At 37.4% G+C, this 23,173-nt stretch overlaps 1 pseudogene; it reads right to left on the bottom strand.

Moving 5' to 3' along the window:
* Positions 1-2,317: 2,317 nt before the first annotated feature.
* LOC148116659 (uncharacterized) lies at positions 2,318-3,873 on the bottom strand (annotated as a pseudogene).
* Positions 3,874-23,173: the final 19,300 nt, after the last annotated feature.

The following is a 23,173-nucleotide window of genomic DNA, read 5'->3' as shown; positions in this document are numbered from 1 at the left end:
ATGCCTCCAGCTTAGTAACAATCTTTCCTTTGCCAGGGAGGGCTAGCATATCCTTCATGAGGGGCAGGGGGTAACGTTTTCGATGCAAATTGCGTTAAAATTCTTTTTTTTTTTGAATTTTTTTTGAATTTTTAAACAAAACTTAAAACATAAAACAATTATCATCCATTACAATTACAGAAAGTGTATTGATCGGTTACAAATCTTTTGTGCTTAATCCTCTATCCAACATTTTCTTATTTAACAATTTATTACATTATTATTCTCATTTACCAATTATTTGACAGTAGCTTATCCTCCATAAGGGAAATAAACCCCTCTTTATATATTTTATTATTTTATCCATTTCATGTTTCATATTTCATCTCCATGCTTTCTTATCTAACCATTGATAAAATAAATCCCATATCAAATAATTTTGTTTATCTTCTTGTTCCCTAATTTCAAATGTCAATTTACTCATTTCAGCAGACTCCAAAATTTTCTTAATAACATCGTCATCCATAGGTATCTTCTCTCCTTTCCAGTTTTTAGCAAATACAATTCTAGCTGCCATTAAAACATTCACAATTAAATATCTCAATTCTCTATTGTCTGTTTCTGGTAAGATCCTTAATAAAAATATCTCTGGTTTAAAGTCAATGTGTTCCTTTATCATTTTTTCCAGCCATGTGTGGATTTTAGTCCAATATCTTTTGGCTTCTGCACATGTCCACCACATATGGTAATATGAACCTGGAGTCTGATGACACTTCCAACATTTCTCCGATTTATTCTTGTACATTCTGGCTATTCTCGCCGGGGGTAAATGCCACCTGTAAAACATCTTATACAAGTTTTCCTTATATGCTGTTGACATTGTCATTTTATAATTCTGCAACCACAGTTTTTCCCATTTCTCTAAATCAATCCCATGACCAACATTTTCCCCCATGCAATCATTGTTTCCTTAACTTGTTCTTCTGCCAATTTTACTTCTAATAAGTAACCATACAGTTTTTTAATTACATAGTCATCAGAACCTGTTAAAATTTTATTTAAATTCATGAAATTACTATAAAAACCCTCCATTCTAGAATCTTTATCATATCTAGACTGTATTTGCATATATGAAAACCAATCCATTTCAATCTCTTGTTCTTCTAGTTCTTGCTTTGACTTAAGTTCACCCTTTTCATTTAATAATTTACCATATCTGACAATTTGTTCCTTTCTAAATGTTAAAATATTAAATTTTATTATGGAGAATGGGAGAATTTGCAATTATCATTGATAGGGAGAATATCAACTATTAAAATGAATATATTGCCCAGACTCTTATATTTATTTCAGACAATTCCAATTAAGTTGGGGAAAAAATATTTTGAAGATTTAAATAAAATTGTGTTAAAATATATATGGCAGGGTAAAAAGGCAAGGATAAAATTAAAACTGTTGCAAGATGTTAGATTAAGAAGAGGTTTTGGTTTGCTGGATTGGGAATTATATTATCAAGCTTGTAATTTGATGTGGATTAAAGAATGGATAACGTTAAGGAATATTAGATTGTTGACGTTAGAAGTACATGATTTGTTGTTGGGCTGGCACGCTTTTATATGGTATAAACGTACAAAAATACAGGGTTATTTTAGAAGGCATATGATACGAGAATCTTTGTTATTAAATTGGGAGAAGATCAAACAATGTCATTACTTAAAAAATCCAGTCTGGCTATCTCCTATTGAAGCAGTCTCACACTCAATAACATTTAGAAAGGAACAAATTGCGTTCAAGTTCTGATAGTCAACCACCAGACGATAAAACCCATCCTTCTTCTCCCGGAATAGTACCGGGGTGGCTACATGTGGCCTAGCCGATTGGATGAAGCCACGTTTTTGGTTTTTATCAATAAAGTCCCGTAGTTCCGCCAACTCCCGGGGGGTCATGGGATAGATTTTTGGTTTAGGGAGTTTTACCCCAGGAAGGATTTCTATGCTACAGTCTGTAGGCCGGGGGGGTGGGGGCAGCACATCTGATGACTTTTCATTGAACACCTCCCAGAGGTCTCAGTACTCTTTTGGGATCTTTTCTTTCCCCACAATATGGTCCATTGCAGTCGCTACCCCCTCACTTGCCACTTTGGCCACGCGATAGGGGTCCTACCCTCTCTTCCCTTGTTGATTAGAGCGGATGTGCAACACACCCGTTTTCCAATTTATATGCGCGTTCCATTTTTGGAGCCAGGGCAACCCAAGTAGGAGGGGTCGTTCTATGCCAGGGGCCACAATAAAACTCAGAGTTTCTAGGTGATCCCCCATCTTCATCTCAATTGGTTTGGTTACAAAATAGGCTGGGTTCCCCCCCCAGCTACCATCCATCTAGCTGACAGAATCCGATAGGCCTTTTCATTGTTTTTAGTCTTAGGCCCATCTGTTCTACAATGTCCGGGCTGATGACACATCTGGTGCATCCTGGTGCATCCTGAATCTAGAAGGGCTAGCATCTTCCTGTGGGCCCCGGTGGATGGTACCTTTAGTTCTACTGGGATGGTCATGGGTCCCCCATTCTGACTTACCAGGAGGTCCTTGTTGGAATTGGTTTCGGTTTCACTGTCATCAGCGAGGGTCGGAGTTCCCAACTCACCCTGATTCAGGGGAGAGAACTCAATGACTTCTACCCCTTTTAGGGTGGCTTCACAGGATTTTGCAGGTGCTTTGTCAGCTTTTTTCCCTCCACTAAGGGTCGCCTTGGGTCCAGACTTAGCGAAACACTCAGCCGCTCGGTGCCCTTTCTTTCCACATCTGAAACATGCAGAGGACTTCGGCTTGGAACCTGCCAGTCCCACTGCAGCCTTTGGAGCCCCCTTGTGGGATGAGGAGGGTGGTTGGTTCCAGGTGCGCCCACCGTGGAAATGATCTCTGGCCAAGTCGATCTCCATGTCTGCGGCCAGCATGTACCAACTCTGCAGATCTTTAGGGGCCCCTCAGGAGCAGCAATCCTTGTAGACATCCTCATTTAGTCCATCTTTATAGCTCTCCAGTAGGGCTACTTCTGACCACTCTCTCATGTAGGGTGCCATCTCGCGGAACTCCTGGGTGTACTCTGCCATCGATCTCCACCCTGATATATGGACTTCATTCTAATTCTCGCCCTTTGCTCGGCTAACGGATCCTCAAAGCGCGTTCTGAGGGCTGCCATGAACTGGTCATAATTCCTCATCAGAGGGGAATCTTCATTATAGAGTCCCACCATCCACTCAGCTGCCACCCCCTCTAGGGCCCTGGTAATGCACCTCACGCATGCTGCATCTGAGGGGAAATCCTCCCCCCAGTCCTGCATATGGTTCCACACTTGGGTTAAAAAGAATCCCAGTCCTTTCAGATCTCCCCCATATTTTACTGATAGCAAGGGAATCTTGGGCTTGTTTCACCTCCGTGGCAAAGCCTGCCCAGCAGGGAGGCCCTGGACCGCAGCAGCTGCCTGAGTTCCAGAGGCCTGAGCTGTCTCTTCCCTGCCTTGGTCTCTCTCTTCCACACAAGCAGCAGCCTCCGTTTCATCCCCGGGGCATTCATCCTCCCCCCTGGCAGGCAGTCCATACCTTTCACGGGCTTTATGACTCTCAGCAGCCTCTCTCAGTAGTTGCAAAGCATGGGTGATCAGAAGATTTTCTTTCTGTTCTTGCTGCCAGGCAGAATCTCCGCTTCGGCTTCTGGTAGTTGTTACTCCTTGGGGGATCTTCTCCAGCTCTGGTAACCTCCCCATGCCCAGCGACCATTTGGCTCTCTCTGGCTTTTCCTCCAGCTGTAAATCAGCCATCCATTCCGAAGCCTCCCAGCTGTAAGTTGTGGAACCAGCAGCTCCCATCTGCTCATGGTCGCTGTCTTGGTCAGACATTCTTTGCTCAGCCCCCACGGTAGTTTTACGGGATGACTGTTAATTGCAGACCTTGCTTAATGTCAGGTGTGCCTCCTTTCAGTACTCAGGAAAGAAAAACCCCGACTACATTTTCATAGAGAAAGGTACTTTTACTGAGTATGAACTGAATGCAACCAAAGAAAAGCAAGGTCTGAGGCAATAGGCACAAAAATCACATATAGAAAGCATTCTTAAACTCTCCCCCCAATCATCCAGTCAGGATTATGCAATCCACATTTTCCCCCAGGGGTCATGTGGGGTGCAGCTTCTGATGGTGCCATCTTCCTGGTATGCCACAATGGTTGATCTTGAGTGGTTATCAGCACTCTTCCCAGCTGCAGAGAAAACGCTGAGGAAAACTTTCTCCCCACTTCTCCACCAGCTCACTTCCTCCCTCCCAGACATTCAAATACCTCCCCCTTCCCCCTGTTACAATGGCAGCCAAGCAAGCAAGCAATAAAAAGGCAAAGGCTGTAGTATCTATTGCTACTACACATTTCATTTCATTTCATTTCATTTCATTTTATTTAATTTGTATTCCGCCCTACTCCCGAAGGACTCAGGGCAGTGAACAGGCACAGAATAAAACACGTAAAATACAAAAATTAAGAGCAGAAGTAAAATCGAATTAAATCAATTTAGCCCAAGACAAATTTAAAATCCCAGGTTAAGAACAAATTAAAATTTACATTAAAATTTACATTAAAAAAGAATGGGAAAGGTTAGGCCAGACCAGCCTGGTGAAATAAAAAGGTCTTAAGAGCACGGCAGAAGGTGCTTAGATCCGGGATCCTCCGTATCTCTGGGGGGAGCTCGTTTCAGATAGTAGGTGCCCCCACAGAGAAGGCTCTCCCCCTGGGGGCCGCCAGACGACATTGTTTGGCCGATGGCACCCGGAGGAGTCCCTCTCTGTGAGAGCATACTGGCTGGTGGGAGGCCATTTGCGGCAGCAGGAGGTCCCGTAAATAACCAGGCCCTAAGCCATGGAGAGTTCTAAAGGTGGTAACCAAAACCTTGAAGCGCACACAACATAACAATTATGCTGTCAGGTTCACTGTTGAACAGAAATTGTTCCAACCAGATCTATTTAATGGCTTCAGAGATGCTATGTTCTAACCAGTCATTTCTTAGAAACCATTCTTGCTTGTCCAACTGCTATTTGTTAGGTAGAGATAATTAAAACAAAGGTCATTTCAGTGAAAGACCATTAGAGTAGTTCAGAATGTTACCTCAGCTTCAAAATAAATTGTATGAATGTAAGTTTACATGCAATACTTTGTTTATGAATAGTTTATTAAGAAAATTAACATGTTTGGGTTTAGGTCCATGACCAATATGAATCACAGTGAATCTATTTTGGCAATAGATTTGAGGCAGCTTTTATGAAATCAGAATAGTCTTTGAACATATTTTAAAAAAACCAAACTGAGATCCAGATCCAGGGATTCCACTGCATTTTAATTTTAGTTAACAGACAGCTATCACTGGTGCAATTTTTCTAATGAATGACTTGAAGTTAGTCTGGCCTTAACATATGCTAAACAGATTTTGCCTTCTATTTGTCTTTAGGATATATCAAAAGATTTGGGAACAGTGGACACAATGAATTTATTATATCAAGGTGGCCTATGATTTTCAGACCTGATGAATCTTTCAGGAACCTTCAACAATCATTTCATACCTTTAAATATCTGTTCCATAAATCACAAGACTTGTGAAATGCTTACTTATACATTCCTGGAAATAGATAATACTTTGAGGTGTACCTTGACATCAGCAATTATGGATTATCATAATTTAAAATAACATGGACAATTTGGTTGACATCAGAGCAAAAAGGTAAACAGGGTCCGTAAAAGAGTGTTTTTTTTTTTACTTTATTTCTTTTTTAAAGGATCTTCCATTCAGTGAGGAAAGCAATGATGTTGAAGCCAACGCTCTAGCTGAGGAATCATGTCAGAGACTGCGGCCACCCCATTCAAATCTCATTTAGAAGTTGCAGGAGGCCGTCACAGCCAAAAACAGAGCTCACGAGGGCTGTGCACCACCCTCCCAAGCTCTGTTTTTGCTGGCAGGAGGCCACTGCAGCTGCAAACGGAGCTCAGGAGCCTGTTTTTGCTGGCTGAACACTCAAGCCACCACAGGTGCCCCTGACACGAATGACATTGAGCTGGCCATGCCCACCCTGGCCATACCCACCCCAGCCTCCCGAGGTCAAACACAATCCTGATGCGGCCCTCAAAGAAATCGAGCTTGACACCCCTGCTCTAAAGCAACAGTATGTAAGTTGAAAAAAATAAACAAATTTATAGGGTATAACTAGGATGCTTCCATTTTAAAAAATGCAGTTAGGTCATGGTTGGAAGAGTATAAACAGTGAAAACTATGTTCTGTTAATTTTTTGCCTGCCTAGTTATAATAGTAAGTGGCATTTTGGAAAAACTTGTAGAGATGCTAAATATAAATCTATCAAAAGCATCACTATCAAATGATTGGGGGAAATTCCTTTTGTTGAAGGAACAAACCTCCGTAGTCTGAAATTCAGTTAAACAATCAAGACAAAACATTTAGCCTGATTAAGTAAACTAAAAAAAATCCTTTATACAGGTAGTCCTCGACTTACAACAGTTCATTTAGTGACCATTCAAAATTACAATGGCACTGAAAAATGTTACTTATGATTGTTTTTCATAGTTACAACCAATGCAGCAATCCCATGATCATGTAATCAAAATTCATATCCTTGGCAACTAGATATTTGACTTTTGCTGTGTCCCAGGGTCATGTGATCACCTTTTGCGACCTTCAGACAAGCAAAGTCAAAGGGGAAGCCAGATTCACTTAACAACCAGATTACTAATTTATCAACTGCAATGATTCAGTTAATATGGCAAGAAAAGTCATATAATGGGGCAAAACTGACTTAACAAATGTTTCACTTAACAGCAGAAATTTTGGGTTCAATTGTGGTCATAAGTTGAGGACTACCTGTATTTCCATGGTACATAAGGTGTGTGCATACAAAATAGAAATTGGATTTATCTTACAATTGGGTCTGTCACAATATTAAAATAATAGAAGACCAACCAGGATGCTTAGGGGACTGGAGACTAAAACATATGAAGAATGGTTACATGAACTGGACATGGCTAGTCTAGTGAAGAGAAGGACCAGGGGAGACATGATAGCAGCAATATTTGAGGGGCTGCCATAGAAAGGAAGGGGTCAGGCTATTTTCCAAGGCACCTGAAGGCCAAGGAATAATGGATGGAAACTGATCAAGGAGAGATTCAACCTAGAAATAAGGAGAAATTTTCTGACAGTAAGAACAATCAACCAATGGAATAGCTTGCCTTTGGAAGTTGTGGGAGCTTCAACACTGGAGGATTTTTTTTATTATTTGTTTTTTATTTTTAAATATCTATAAGTATTAAATACATGAACAGTGTGGCATCTGGGTATCATTAATTTTGATACCAAATAATAGTGATGATATTGACAATTTTGGTAACCTTAATTACATTGATCATACTCACATCATTATAATAACATTGTACATAATACAATCATCTTTCAACTTCTAGTCCTTTCATCTACATACTGATTTTAACATATTATATAGGAATATGCATAATGATATTTTCCCTATTTCTAATTTCTACCTCTATTCTATAGCTTAATAACACAGATCTTATATTAGTAGGTATTCTATTTCTATCCATCATCTCTTGTTTGTTTTAGTATTTCAATTCTTGTTGGGTTTTTTGGCATGTTTTCCATACTCCTCCCTTGGGATTTTGTATTAATTACATTAATCATACTCACATAATTATAGTAACATTATAAATATTACAATTAAAGTTGTTAACATTGTAATGTTTGCTCCACCATGTATATAATCCTTCATCATTTAATTATTCAATATTTTAATACACAATACTAATAACCATAATAACCTTAATAATGTTCTTTAAAGGTATATAATACAATCATCTTTCAACTTCTGATCCTTTCCTCTACATGCTAATTTTAAAACATTATATAAGAATATACATAATATTTTCCCTCTTTCTAATTCCTGCCTTTATTCTAAATCTTAATAACACAAATCTTATATTAGTAAATATTATATTTCTATCCATCATCTCTTGCTTGTTTTAGTATTTCAATTCTTATTGATTTTTTGGCATTTTTTTCCAAACCCCTCCTTTGGAATTTTATAACTCCATGCATCATTCATATTTGATCTAAATGTTTCCTCTGTCTCTACCTCTGCCTCTAACTGCCATACCTTCACTATGCCTATCAGTGTCTCTATCCTCACTTCAGGAATGTCTTTCTGCTTATCCAGTTCTATTTTTAATGTATAATTAAAGACTCACTGCAGCAATGTATGATGTATACTCTTAATGCATAATCAGCTTGATCTATTTCATCCATTTTGATTATCTCTTCCTTCTCATTGTCTTTTTGATTCATTTGTTGTTTAATCTGCTCTATCCTTTCCTCTCTTTTTCCTGTATTCTCCTCTATTTCCTGGGTTTCCTGTTTATTTTTCATTGTCATTTGCTGAACATTTTCTAATCTCACAACTATGTATCAAATCCTTTATCTCCCTGTAGTTCTTTGTTATAGTTTCAAAAATACTTTGAAACATCAATAACATTTCTTTTTGAAATATGCTTGTTTTTCTCTGTTGTAGCATTTTGTCTTATTTTAATAAGTCCAAAGATTACTCAATAATCTATCAAGGTTCTCTAACTCTTGGTTGTCTGTAACATCAAAAAGCCAATATGAAAACAATTCACCCAATCTCAGAATTATTCTTCAGGATGCACAACATTTATAGTTCTTTATGGTCCTCCACCAGTTAGTTTACTCCTTCCTAGTTTTCGAAAAAGTCTTTTTAAAAACTTTTTCCTTCTTTCACCACTTTGTGCAGTTATCAGACAACATTTATAATCTTAGATGATCCAACAAGATTTCCCTTATCTTCATCAGCCACATAGTCAGCTCTTTAATTTCAATGATAATTCCAGGTATTTGTAAACCACTCTACTTAGCAATCTTCAAAAGTCTCAAAATTTTTCCTCCCTAGCCATGAAACAAATAGGTATCAGACAGTATGCAAAAAGAAAAACAATCTTCCAGGTGTTGTTTATCTTCACTCTGTATTACAGATTATTTCATTCCCAGCCTTGTAAAAATATAGCATATTTTCTTTCACCAGTAGATGGCACCATTGCCTAAAATTTCAACATTGCACCCAATCTGACAGCTGAAAATCTATTCCGATTTTCTTCAAGCAATTTCTTTCAATTTCTTCCAGTAATCAACCAAATGTTTCCAGCATTTTAAAATGCCTTTTCAAAATATTGCCAATAAAATATTCAAGTCCAGTCTTTTTGTATTTTAAAATTTTATATTCTCTCTTAACTTTCACTTTTGATCGGATCTGTAACCTTTATTCATCGCTTTTTTACCCCTTTGGAGAGTCTACCTTTTCAGAGTTTCTTTTCTTTGGGGTTTGATCTCTAGTAAAGAAGTTGAAAATCATCTCATCTCATCCAGTTCAGTCCACTGTTCACAATGTGCTCCAGCACATTTCTTTCTTTGGTTGTCCCAACTTCATGGTGGCCATAATGGCCACCTCTCCTCTGCATTGTTGGATGGGAGGGTAAGACCACTCTCTGTGATCTGCAAGGCATCCCTCCTTTCTTCGTCACCCCTCCAAGGTGACTTTAGCCCTTTAAAGGCCCCTCAATGAGGAGGATTCAGCCTGGGTTTGTGGAACCACGCTCCCTACAACTATCCCGCAGTGATGCCAAACTGGAAGCATCACTGGAGGTTTTCAAGGGGAGATTGGACTCCCATTTGTCAGGGAGGGTTTCCTGCTTGGGCAGGGGCTTGGACTAGATGACCTACAAGGTCCCTTCCAACTCTGTTAATCTATGTAATCTATGTATAATGAAATATGTTTCGCATCTCTATTTATTATTTATTACACATATGATTATGGTACCAGTTGCAAATATGTATACCATTATTATTGTTGAAAGTGTAATGACTTAGATGAGAGAATAGAAGGGGAACTTACCAAATTTGAAGATGATACTAAGTTGGCAGGAATAGCTAACATCCTAGAAGGGGAACTTACTAAATTTGAAGATGATACTAAGTTGGCAGGAATAGCTAACATTCTAGAAAACAGGGTCAAGATCCAGATGGATCTTGACAGACTTGAACACTGGGCTCTATCTAACAAAATGAAATTCAATGTAGAGAAAAGTAAAGTCCTACACTTAGACAAGAAAACCACATAGTATACATATAGACTGGGGGAAACCAGGCTTAATAGCAGTAACTGTGAGAGGGATCTTGGAGTCTTAGTGGACAACCAGTTAAATATGACCCAGCAGTGTGCAGTGGCAGCCAAAAAAGCCAATGCAATCCTAAATTGCATTAACAGAGGGATACAATCAAGATCAAGTGAGGTACTAATACCACTCTATAAAGCCTTAGTAAGACCACACCTAGAATACTGCATACAGTTTTGGTCACCACACTATAAAAAGATGTTGAGACTATAAAAAGTGCAGAGAAGAGCAACCAGGATGATTAGGGGACTGGAGACTAAAACATATGAAGAACGGTTACATGAACTGGGCATGGCTAGTCTTGTGAAGAGAAGGACCAGGGGAGACCAGAGAGGAAGAGGTCAAGCTATTTTCCAAAGCACCTGTAGGCCAGACAAGGAATAATGGATGAAAACTTAGCAAGGACAGATTTAACCTGGAAATAAGGAGAACTTTTCTGACAGTAAGAACTATCAACCAATGGAACAGTTTGCCTTCCGAAGTTGTGGGAGCTTCATCACTTGAGACTTTCAAGAAGAAATTGGACTGCCATTTATCAGAAATGGTATAGGGTCTCCTGCTTGGGAGGGGGTTGGACTAGATGACCTACAAGGTCCCTTCCAACCCTGTTAATTTGTATCTATCTAAAGGAAAGTGTGTGGAAAACGGGGTTTCCTTCCCTTTTTCTGAAGGATCAATCTCAGTTTAAAAATAGTTTGAAAGGCTCCAAAAAGTATTGGCAAGTCATTTGTCAAGAATAGGTTACTTCCAGTATTATTTAATAAATGTGGTTTTAAAATTTCTGGTTTTTGGATTTATGGAGGGATATTTGTAGCTTTAGAAACTATATTGTGTCACCTGGAAGAGAAAACCAATATGTCATGGTCAAGTCAGGAATGAAAAAAATAAAAATAAAAACTACAAGCATATTGTCTTTATTGGAAAGAGATACAACCAATTTCTCTCCCTGAATTACTTTACAGTTTAAAAACTCAGGATAATGTACAGCTAATACAAAAAAATGGGAGTAAAGAAAGCACAAAGGAAACAATACAGACAAAAATATTTAATCAAATATGATCATATGAAACTAGTAAAATGAAATGTCATTTTAGTTACAGTACAAACAATATAAATAAGATTTTATGGAATCAATGTAAAATAAATTTGAATGAGGTAATAAAATCTAGCAAATGCTTTTTAAAAAATTGCACATAGTTGTTATCATTATTTATACATTATTTACAAAACCAAAGTGTCAGTTATTGACTAGGGAATTGCTATTTATAATTTATCTGCTCCCTTTCTGCTATTCTAATACATAACTGATACTTTTTAAAAATAAAATGTAAATGTATTGGGAAAACAGGACCAAATAATATTTGATCTACTAATAAGTCTAAATTACTATCACAGTGTTTTGAACAATGTTTTATAAAAGATCCAGAAACCATGCTCGGATCACACTAATCATTTTAATAGAAATTATAAGCAAATAGCTTTCAAAATTGTGAATCTGGAATGTCCTATTTTTAAATCAATAGATACTGTTGTTAAGAATGTATCTTCACATTTTTATATATATATATAAAAAAGCCCCACCAAGAAATTGAAGATGTGGTTTCATAAACCATTTCATTCATTCCAGATTTTTTTATGCTGTGTCTCTTACAACATAAGATTTCTTAAAAAGTAAATATAAGAAATTCACCCCCTTAGAAAATCATGCCCCTGGTTTTGTCTAGAAAACCAGTAATAATCTTAGCAATAAAAAAAATCTATATAGTTCCATGGAGAATAAAATCATTTCCAGAGAGACAAGACAAAAATTGGAGATCTGGAACAAATAGGAGGACTGTCAGCATTCCAGAAACTCCCCAACTCGAAGTAAAAACTCTGAGGCAGGCATTTCTCAAAGTTCCATTTTATTAGAGTAGGTATACTGGCACATCTGGGAAAACCCGAATCTGAGGGTTCCAGGTTTTCCCTCAGTAAATCAAAACCCCAAATCCAGCCCCTTCACCCATCAGTCTGTCACATGGTCTGTTAGGTGTTTTGTGCCAGCCATGGCAGTTTCTTAAAAGGCCATCAGATGGGAGCAAAGAGGCATCTTTGATCCCACTGGTGGGTCAAGGGGCTCCGGCCCCTGCAGCCCCATTGGGAAGAGTTAATGGCCTCTGGCCCCCTATACATTGGTAAGGGAGGGGCCAGGGGCCCCTATAAGAACCCCTGCACAGGGGCTGCTCTTTCTGCTCTTGTTCTACCTTCCTACAGGAATGATCCATGGGCTCAATCCAGGCATGGATGCCTCCATGCCAGGGAACTCATTTTACCTACTTTATTTCTAAATAAAGATTTAATTTGATTGCATCCTTGCATGCTGCCTTTTCTTGGAAGTGCCCTCAACGAACCATCGATCTTCGTGAGATCCCTCACATGGTCCAATCATCATCCATCGCAACTTGAGCCATCCCTGCAACCATTCCTCCTCTAGATGCATAAACACCATGACCTTGACCGAAGGGAAAAATGCTATTATGTCTAACTATATTCACTCTCCTAAATCCTTCCTTCTACTTTCCCAGGCGCATGGAGTTGGCAGCATAGAAGCTTCTGGTGCTAATATGGCTTCCAAACCTGACAGGCATCCCCCCTGATGGAAAAACCACGCTCTGGAAAATAAAATGAACAAAACACAAAAGAAGAGGGTTAACTCATTGTTCATAAAACCACTTAACCTCCTCTCCCCGCTTCCGGAGGACCCTTTGGTTTGTCAGGGAACTTATCGTGAAATGGTTTCACTAGTCTATCAGCTTTCAGATCCCAACTTTTGACCCATGTACCTTCTGACAAAGGGTATCCTTTCTAATGTACTAAATATTGTAACTGACCTCGTTGCAACCTAGAGTCAAGAACCTTCTTGACTTCGTAATGGGTTTCACCTTGTACTATCAAAGGAGGGGGGTGGAGCAGCTGGTAAAGGTCTCAAGGTAGAGCCAACTGCTGGTTTTAAAAAGCTGCTGTGAAATACGGGATGGATTTTCCCCAGGATTCAAGGGAGGTTAAGCTGGACTGTTACAGAGTTAATCACCTTCACTATAGGGAAGGGACCAATGAATTTTGGTCTGAATTTCTTGCTAAGTAGTCTCAATCTTAGTTGACCTTATCTCCTATTTGAAAAGGCGGCTGGAGAGACCTGTGTTTGTCTGCCTGGGTTTTATATATATCAGCTGCTTCTGCTAGGGCCTTCTTAGTATCCTCCCAACTCTTTTTCAAGGAAGTCATCCATTCTGTTAGGGACATGGAACTGGGTGGTTCTCTAGGCAATTCAGGCATAGGCACAAAATCCATGCCAGTAGTTATTCGAAAAGGAGTCGATCCTGTACTACTGTGTACTGCATTACTGTAAGCCACTTCTGCGAACAGTAATAACTCCGCCCAGTTTTCTTGTTGGTAATTTAATAACATCTAATGTATTGTTCCACCATGGTGTTCACTTTTTCAGTGGATCCATTAGTCGAAGGATGGAATGCTGAGCTAATCCCCTATGACAACCCAATGGACCTTAGGAACTCCTTCCATTTAATTTTAATATAGTTTTTATTGAATATAAATATTAAAAAAGACATACGTAACATATACACAACTAACATTTATACAACATATACACAAAAAGAATATAATTTCTTCTTAAGCATTTTTTCAGAGTGACGTTCTACACTTCTACTTATAATATATTCCTTCCAGAACTTAGCAGTAAATTGGACCCCTCAATCTGATATTATTCTCCGATGGACCCTATGTAGCCTGTAGATGTGCTTCATGAAAAGTTTCACCAGCTTTTTGGCTGAGGGTAGCCCGTTACAGGCAGTGAAGTGTGCTTGTTTGGAGAACAAATCAATGACAGACCAAATCACCGTGTTTACTCCGCTTTCTGGCAGTTTGACGATAAAGTCCATTGCAATCTCCTCCCATGGTTGCGTAGGTTCTGCCACTTGCTGAAGAAGACTAGGGGGTTTCCCCAGTCGGGATTTCATGGTGGCACAGGTAGCGCAGCTTCTAACATAGTCCTCTATGTTGGTTTTCATCTTTGGCCACCAGAACTGCCTTCTAACCAAATGGAGGGTTTTTAAGAACCCAAAGTGGCCCCCTAGTCGGGAGTCATGACTACATTTCAGCACTAGCAGTCTCATGGAGTGGGGCACATAAATCTTACTCCTTTTCCAAGCCAGTCCCTCCCACAACGTTAAGACCAATTGGTTTTCTTTGAACCAGGCATCGTCTGATAGTGCAGCTTTTAACTCTGCCATCAACTTGTCTTCAGGGAAGTTGGAATGGAGTCTGGTTTGTGCCCTAGTGCGTGCTTGGGCAGCTGGCTGAGCTTCGGAGATCATGGCATGTACTACCTCTTCTCATTGGCTGTCAAATTGGGGCTTCCTGGACAATGCATCAGACAGTAGGTTTCTTCCCCCAACCCCCAGATGTATTTTAGCTTGAAATTAAAGCGTTTAAAATGCTGAGCCCAGTGAACTTGTCTGGGGGGAAGTTTCTGAGGGGTCTTTAGTGCCTCGAGGTTTTTATGATCACTCCATATCTCGAAAGATTCCTTAACCCCCTCTAGGAAATGTCTCCACGATAGGAGAGCCCATCACACTGCAAAAGCTTCCTTCTCCCAAACCGCCCATCTGCGTTTCGTGTCTATTAGTTTTTTGGACACATACACACAAGGTATTAGTAGTTGTTTTTTTTTATTGAAAAGTTTTACAGAAAAAAAAAGATTTTTCCCCCAGTATTCCCCCCACCCTTTTCCCTCCCCGCATCCCACCCTCCCCCCCAGACTTCCCAGAGCAAAATACAGGGTATTTCAGTTAACAATCATAAGCTAAATTAACCTAGCTATCTATCTACAAAATCCCCCCCTGAAACTTTAACTCCGCTATAGGTAACATAATATTTCTAAAACTTAACATTCATTCGTAAGCTATTTGATATTTTCTTGTCTGATACTTATTTTGAGTATAATCAATCCATCTTTTCCATTCTGATACGTATCTTTCTTGTGTATAGTCCTTCAAATACGCTGAAATTTTCACCATTTCTGCTAAATTCGTTACTTTCAGTGTCCACTCTTCAATAGTAGGCAAAGAGTCCTTCTTTCAGTATTGCGCTACCAACAGCCTAGCTGCTGATATTAAATTTAAAATCAATTTAGTCTCTAATGCTGTACAGTCCGTCGTTATACCCAATAAAAACAATTGAGGAGTAAATTTCAACCTTTTTTTCAGAATATTCTGCATCACCCACCAAATTTTTATCCAGAATGCCTTGATTTTCTTACAAGTCCACCATATATGATAATAAGTTGCATCATCACATTCGTATCTCCAACATTTAGCTTGCAAGTTCAGATACATACAAGATAATTTTTTAGGATCTAAGTGCCATCTATAAAACATTTTATAAAAATTCTCTCTCAAATTTTGTGCTTGCGTAAACTTAACATTTTTAACCCAGATCTTTTCCCATGTTTCCATCATCACTGGTTCCTGAAAGTTTTGTGCCCACTTTATCATACAATCCTTAACCAATTCCGTTTCTGAATCTATTTCCAATAAAGCGTTATACAGCCTTTTAATATGCATTGACTTTGATCTCTAACCTGTTTTACCAGATTTTCCTCATTTTGCATGACACCAATTTTTTGATCTTCCCTCCATCTAGCTTGAAGCTGGCCATACTGAAACCAGGTATAGATTATCCCTTCTTCTTTCAATACATCTAAAGATTTCAATTGCAGTTTACCTCTTTCCACAAAAAGAAGCTCTTTATAAGTAATCACCTCCGTTTTTTGTTCTATACTTATATTTTCTTTTTTTCTTTTTCTTTTTAAATTTAAAACAAACTTTATTAAATTATCAAACAATTATAAAAACAAAACAATAATAAGATATTCATATACATAGATCATATATATTTGACATTTCATTTCTATTCTTTTACATATCTATATATATTCTTCTTCTCTACACATTATATATTTCTTAACCTAGTCCCATATTCATTTTCCTGACGGTGAAGTCGTTGTTGGTATTTATATGAAGTAAGCATGGAAATACCCTCTCAATTATCAGTTCTCAATTTAAAATTCACTATTAAAGAAAGGTAAAATTTAGTACTCATTAAGATTATCTATATGGTTTACTATGTATATCCTTATCCACTTTCTTTTTGCTTAATCCAATCGTACCACTTGTCCCATACCTTAAAATACTTTGAGCTTTCCTTATCCTTTAATTTCAGTGTTAGTTGATCTGATTCCGCACATGCATATATTTTTTGTATTATCTGCTGATCAGTTGGCAAATGATCGGTCTTCCAAACTTGTGCAATTGCTATTCTGGCCGCCGTAATTATATGATGTATCAAATATGTCATTTCTTTTCTGATATTTTGTTTATATATTCTTAATAAAAAAATCTCTGGGTCTAATTCTATTTCTTCTCCTGTAATTTGTGATATCCAAATTCTGATTTTCCCCCAGAATGCCTTAATTTTGGGACATAGCCACCATACATAATAATAAGTTCCTCGGGCCTGTTTACATTTCCAACAATTCGGATCCAAATTAGGGTACATTTGTGCTAGCCTCGCGGGGGCAAGGTGCCACCTATACCACATTTTGTATTGGTTTTTCTTGTAGGTTACTGATTTCGTTATTTTGATGTTGTTTTCCCAAATCCTTTCCCATTCTTCTAGTTGAATATTTTTACCTATATTTCTAGTCCAGGCAACCATTTGTCCTTTAATTATATTCTCATTTAAGTCAATTTCTAATAAGTATTTATATATTTTGGATATTAATTTCCCTTCTTTCACTTCCAGAAATTTGTCTAGCCTATTAGGATTCACATCAATTCCTCTTTCGTCCCTGTCTTTCCTATATCTATTTTGTACTTGAAGGTAGAGCCACCAATCCAATTCCATTCCCACATCTCTGAGGTCCTGTGTGTTCTTAATAGTCCATTTGAATCTAATAGATCCCTATACCGTATAATTCTATGATAATTTATAGTATTGGGGTGCATAGCCACCTCCACTGTGGAAAACCACCCAGGGACCTTCGTGTAACATTTTTTCTTTGTCTCCAACCAGATGTCAATTAATGCTCTCCTAATTATATGATTATTAAAATGTTGGTATGTCTTGTTCCCGGAATTCCACAGGAAGGCGTGCCACCCCATCATTAAATCATGGCCTTCAAGTTTTAATAATCGTTGATTATCTAGGTTAACCCACTCTTTTATCCATATCAGGTCTGCTGCCTTATAGTATTTCTCCCACGCTGGGAAACCAAAACCTCCTCTAAGTTTATCATCCTGTAGTGTGCTCAAGCTTATCCTGGGTTTTTTGCCCTCCCATAAAAATTTAGACATAATTTTATTTAAGTTAATAAAGAATTTTCTCTCCAATTTCACTGGGATAGTCTGGAATAGGTAGAGGAGTCTAGGCAAGATGTTCATCTTCAGAGCCGCTATCCTTCCTAAAAATGAAATATTTAACTTTCCCCATCTTTCTAAATAGTTTTCAATTTGATGTATCATTCCATCGTAATTGTTTCCCTTTATATCCATATTCTTATTTGTCAGGTTTATTCCTAAATATTTAATTTTCTTAACTACTTTTAGCCCAGATTGTTTCTCTAATTCCTCTATTTGTTTCATTGTTAGGTTTTTGGTTAATATTTTAGTTTTATCCTTATTAATTTTCAAACCTGCGACTTTTCCAAATTTTTCAATTTCCTTCATTAGATTGGGTTCTGTTGAAAGTGGATCTTCTAAAAAGAACACAAGGTCATCCACGAAAGCTTGGACCTTGTATTCTTCTCCTTTTATTTTAAGCCCCCTTACATCTTCATTTGCTCTAATTTTCCGAAACAGGTTTTCTAGAGTTAATATAAATAATAGCGGCGAGAGAGGACACCCCTGCCTTACTCCCCTACCTATTTCAAAAGAATTTGTTGCTTCTCCGTTAATTAGTATTCTTGCCTTTTGTTTAGTATAAATTGACAAAATTAATTCTTCAAATTTCTCACCAAATTTCATATTTTTAATTTGTTGGGTCATAAAATTCCAATTGACTCAGTCAAATGCCTTCTGTGCGTCCAGAAAAATCAGGGCTACCTGTTTTTCCGGATGTTTTTCATAATATTCAATTACATTCATGACTGCCCATAAATTATTTCTAATTTGCCGGCCTGGTAAAAATCCATTCTAATCTGCATGTATCTTCCGGTTTAATATTGTTTTAATTCTTCTTCTTCTTTTTTTTATAATAAAAAAGTTTTTATTTTCTGATCAAACAAGTATACAATATAAACAATCATTCAAACTATCATCAAGAAAAAAATATCAATCCTTAGTAAACTCAATCTTCAACCCCTCCTCACCACCCCCCACCCCCGACTTCCCAGAACAAAAACAGGGCATAGGTTTCACCAAACATTCGCTAAAATAAACTAGCTAACTGCAAGATTTAATAGCTCCCAAGACCCCTTAACTCCCCTTTTACAATTTCATCAACCTGCCTTTTTATAGACTCAAAGTAGCGTATAATCCAATAACTCTAAGAATTTTAAAACCATTAACAAATATTAAGCATTCAAACCTTAAAAATTATCTTAATATATCAATAAAGTATTCAATTCATTTGCAAAAACATTTTCCCCCTCCTACTTTTCTCAAAGTTCAGATATTTTGAAATCTCATAACAAAAAATAAACCTTAGATATTCAATAGTTAAATTTCTACATTTTTTAAGTTTCTAAATTTTCCCCCTTCATTATTCCTCCCTCCAACTTTTAAAATTTTAAAACATAATCATCAACATAATTAACCATTAATACATAAACTAGAAAACCAAAAAGGATTAATCTTACATTCAACCATTAATGCATCGTATTTAAAAATCAATATTTAACTTTATACTTTTTCCCCCTCAGTAGTTATAACACCTAAAACATAATCATTTTTAACCATGAGTAGAACAACTGCAAAGCCAAAAGGAAAGATTAATCTTCCATTCTTGCTTTCTTTTTATATTTTTTCCAGTCTTTCTGCATCCCTCCTACTTCTATTTTGAGGAGGTTTTTCATTTTAGTTTGAGGTTGATGTAACTGCAAAGATTGTCCCCTTTTTGAGAAAATTTCCTCTGATTTAGAGCCCCCAAATCGCCTCTTCTTGCTTATATAAATCAGTTCATTCCTTCGTCTGTAGGACCAAAGATTGTCAAGAGTTTGTGAAAAAAAGTTCAGTTGTTTCTTTTCTATTAAATGTATAAATACCACTGGCAAATCTCCTTCATCTTCTGAAACTTCGAAAGTCTGGTCATTTACTACTTTCTTCCAAACCAAGTCGTAATTTTGAAAGATTCTATCAATTTTTTCAAAAAGAGCAGAGAATAAGCTCGAAAATTCTTGAGAAGATTCTTCCACCTTCTCTGCTGCAATCAGAATATTTCCTGAATTGTCATCATGCTCCGTACTTATTTTTGTCTCCTCAGTCATTTCTGTCGTTATCCCTTTAAGAATTGCTATTTGATTACTTATAGCTGCAGTATGATTATTCATGGCTTCTTTTATAAATTCTGTAAATTCTGCATCAAAATCCTTATAGCTCTGTAAATCAGACAACTGTTTCATTTCTGACACCTCCAAATAGCTTCCAGCACTTTCAAGATCTCCTTTCTTGGAAGCCATTTTATTTTAAAAAGATTTTCTTTCTTCCCACAACCATAAAATCATAAAGTCAGAGCCATCCTTTTGAGCAGCTTTCAGCAATTTCTTTATAAATCACCAAACGAGATAATCTTTTCCCAAACAGCTCTTCAAAATCTATTCCAGCAACTTAAAGCCAGTCTCTGAGCACGAGTCTATTAGCAAAGACTTTCCTTTCTAACTTTCACTTTTAAAATCGCAACAAAGAAACGCCATCTTTACTTCCAGCTCAGAAAATCCAATTAGAAACATTGTATCCCCGGAGTTAAGTATTATACTTGCAAAAAGCTTGTCCTCCTGCTTCTGTTCCGCCTGCTTTTTTTGAAATCATTTAATCTTCTGTTTGACAGCAGAAATTGGACGCAACGCCTAGCTCTGTAAAAAAAAACAGAGTCCCCCCGGATCCGGAGCTTCAGTGGGCTGAACGGGGAGCTCTCGCCCTCCTAACACCTGGAATTAATCCAGGGGTTTTCGGGGAGCTCTACCCTCACCCACCTGCTCTCCTCCCCTTCTTTTCCCGAAGGGGAGATTTTCAAGCCGTTTGACAGCTGATTAGCGCTGTCAAAACGGCTCAACGGGATCGCGGGGGCGGCGGTCTAAAAAGACCGTCCATGGTGTTGCGGAGCCAACCCGGAAGCTCAATATTGTTTTAATTCTGTTAGCCAATAAATTCATAAAAATTTTATAATCCGAATTTAATAATGAAATCGGTCTATAATTTTTAATCTGGGTGGTGTCTGCCTCTTCTTTTGGGATCAGTGAAATATAAGCTTCTCTCCAAGTATCTGGAATTTTTGCTTCCTTTAAAGCCTCATTATAAACTTCCAAGAGGATTGGGTTCAAGATTTCACCTAAACTTTAGTATAATTCTATTGGAATCCCGTCCGTTCCTGGAGTCTTATTAATTTTCTGTCCTTTAATTACCTCCTGTAATTCTTCTTTGGTAATCTCTCTATTTAACATCTCTCTATCCTCTTCCGTAATTACTGGGAGCCCTTCTTCTTCCAAATATTGTTTTATTTTCCCATTCGATACTTCCTCTTTGCTATATAATTCCTGGAAGTATTGAATTGCTATCTCTTTTTTCCTTTCAGTACCTTTTTGTAGATTGCCCTGTTTATCTTGTAATTGGTGTATAGTCCTTTTCTCGGTTTCTTTTCTTAATTTGTAGGCCATCCATCTCCCTGGCTTGTTCGCCTGCTCGAAATAATTTTGCTTTATATATTTCAAAGAATTAATAGTCTTTTCCTGTTCAAGCAGATTTAATTTGTGTTTGGCTGTTATCCAGTTAGTTTTTATTTTATCATCTCCTGGGTGGGTACCTAATTTTTCTTCCCAATTTTTAATTTCATCTTGTATGTTATTATACTCTCTTTCCTTTCCTTTTTTCCTTTTACTATTATAAGCAATAGTTATACCCCTAATATAGGCCTTTGTGGTGTCCCATAGGTTCTGTAGGGATGTCTGATCTTTATTGTTGTCTTTGAAAAACCATTCCTTTTCTAATTTACCAATATATTCCTTCTCTTTGATTGTCTGTACATTCATCATCCATCTGCCTTTTTTTTGGTGTTTGCCCTTTCCATTCTATTGATATTGGATTATGATCCGCCCACTCATTTATTCCAATATTTACCGCTTCAACTTCCTGGACTAAAATCTTAGAGATCCAAATCATATCGATCCTTGACCAGGACTTGTGTGGACTAGAATAGTAGGTGAATTTCTGCTCCTTTGGATTCTGAAACCTCCAAATATCTATCAAATTTAGCTCTTCTATTAAATTGAAAAATGTGTTAGGTAATAAATTTCTCTTCTTTTTGTTATTCTGATTGTTTTTATAGTCTTTTTTCAAATCTGCTATTGCATTCAAGTCCCCCAGTAAACAAATAGACTTGACATTTTGTTCAAATATTTTCCCATGTACTTTTTGGAAAAATTCTTTTTGACCATTACTTGGCGCATATAATACTACCAACAATACTTTCCTATTCTTAACATTTATTTCTAATAACAAAATTCTTCCATCCAAATCAGCATATAACAATTTACTTTCTACCTTCTCCTTAACATACACTGCTACCCCTCTTTTTTTTCCTCAGCTAAAGATGTATATACCTTTCCTAATTTTTTACATTGCAAATATTTTTCGTCCTGCTTTCTTATATGTGTTTCTTGTATGCATACTATGTCTAATTTTTGTCTGATTAATTTCTTGAATATCTGATGTCTTTTAACTGTTGAATTAAGTCCGTTAACATTTAATGAGATAATTTTTACATTCGAATCCATAGCCTACTCTGGATGTGTTTCCTATTACTTCTTGTCTTTCTTCTTCGCTTCATTCATTGCTCTCGTTATTACTCTTTCTTCTTCCAATTTCTCACTTTTTTCCTGCATCTCTTTTCTACTATTCCTCCCCTCAAAGGATCGATCTTGCTGTTCCGTGGTTCTCCTGGGTCTATTTCTCCCTTCCATTTCTTCTCTTCTGCCATTGGTTCTTTCTGTCTCGATCACTTGATCATATAAAGTTTGTGCTTTTTCTATGGTGTCCACTTTAATCTTTTTCCCTTGCCACGTTACCAGCATCCCTTCTGGTATAATCCATCTAAACAAGATTTGTTTTTTATTTAATATCAATGATAAAAATCCATACTCTCTCCTCCATTCTCTAATACGTCTCGGGATCTGTTTCAGCGTAACTATTTCTTTTTGTTTGTAATATATAGTTTCATCTTTCATTATTTTATAAATTGTGTCTCTCACTTTCTTTCTTGCAAATCTTACGTGGACCTCTCGGGGGAGTTTATGTTGTCTAGCATAGTTGGTGTGCACGCGGTATACCTCTTCAATTTCCTTCATTATTTCATCCTTATCCCATTGTAATACATTTACGAATATTTCTCCCATTACTTCACTTAGATCTTCATCTCTCTCTTCTTTAATATTTTGAAACCTCAGGTATAACTCTGCTTTTTCCACTTCAAGTCATGCCACCGTGCTTTCCAGTTCTTTATTGAGACAGTTCATTTTTCCATCTAATAGTTCTATTTTCTCCTCTACCTGTCCTGTTTTCCCTTCTATAGCTGTTATCCATTGTTCGTTCTTTAGAATCAATTCTTGGAATAAATCTACTTTTCCATCCAACTTT

This window comes from Pantherophis guttatus, chromosome 1, assembly GCF_059756535.1.
Source record: "Pantherophis guttatus breed Tessera chromosome 1, ASM5975653v1, whole genome shotgun sequence".
Lineage (NCBI taxonomy): Eukaryota > Metazoa > Chordata > Lepidosauria > Squamata > Colubridae > Pantherophis > Pantherophis guttatus.
Note: the sequence above shows the minus strand (reverse complement) of the source record. Positions and strands in the feature narration are given on the sequence as shown.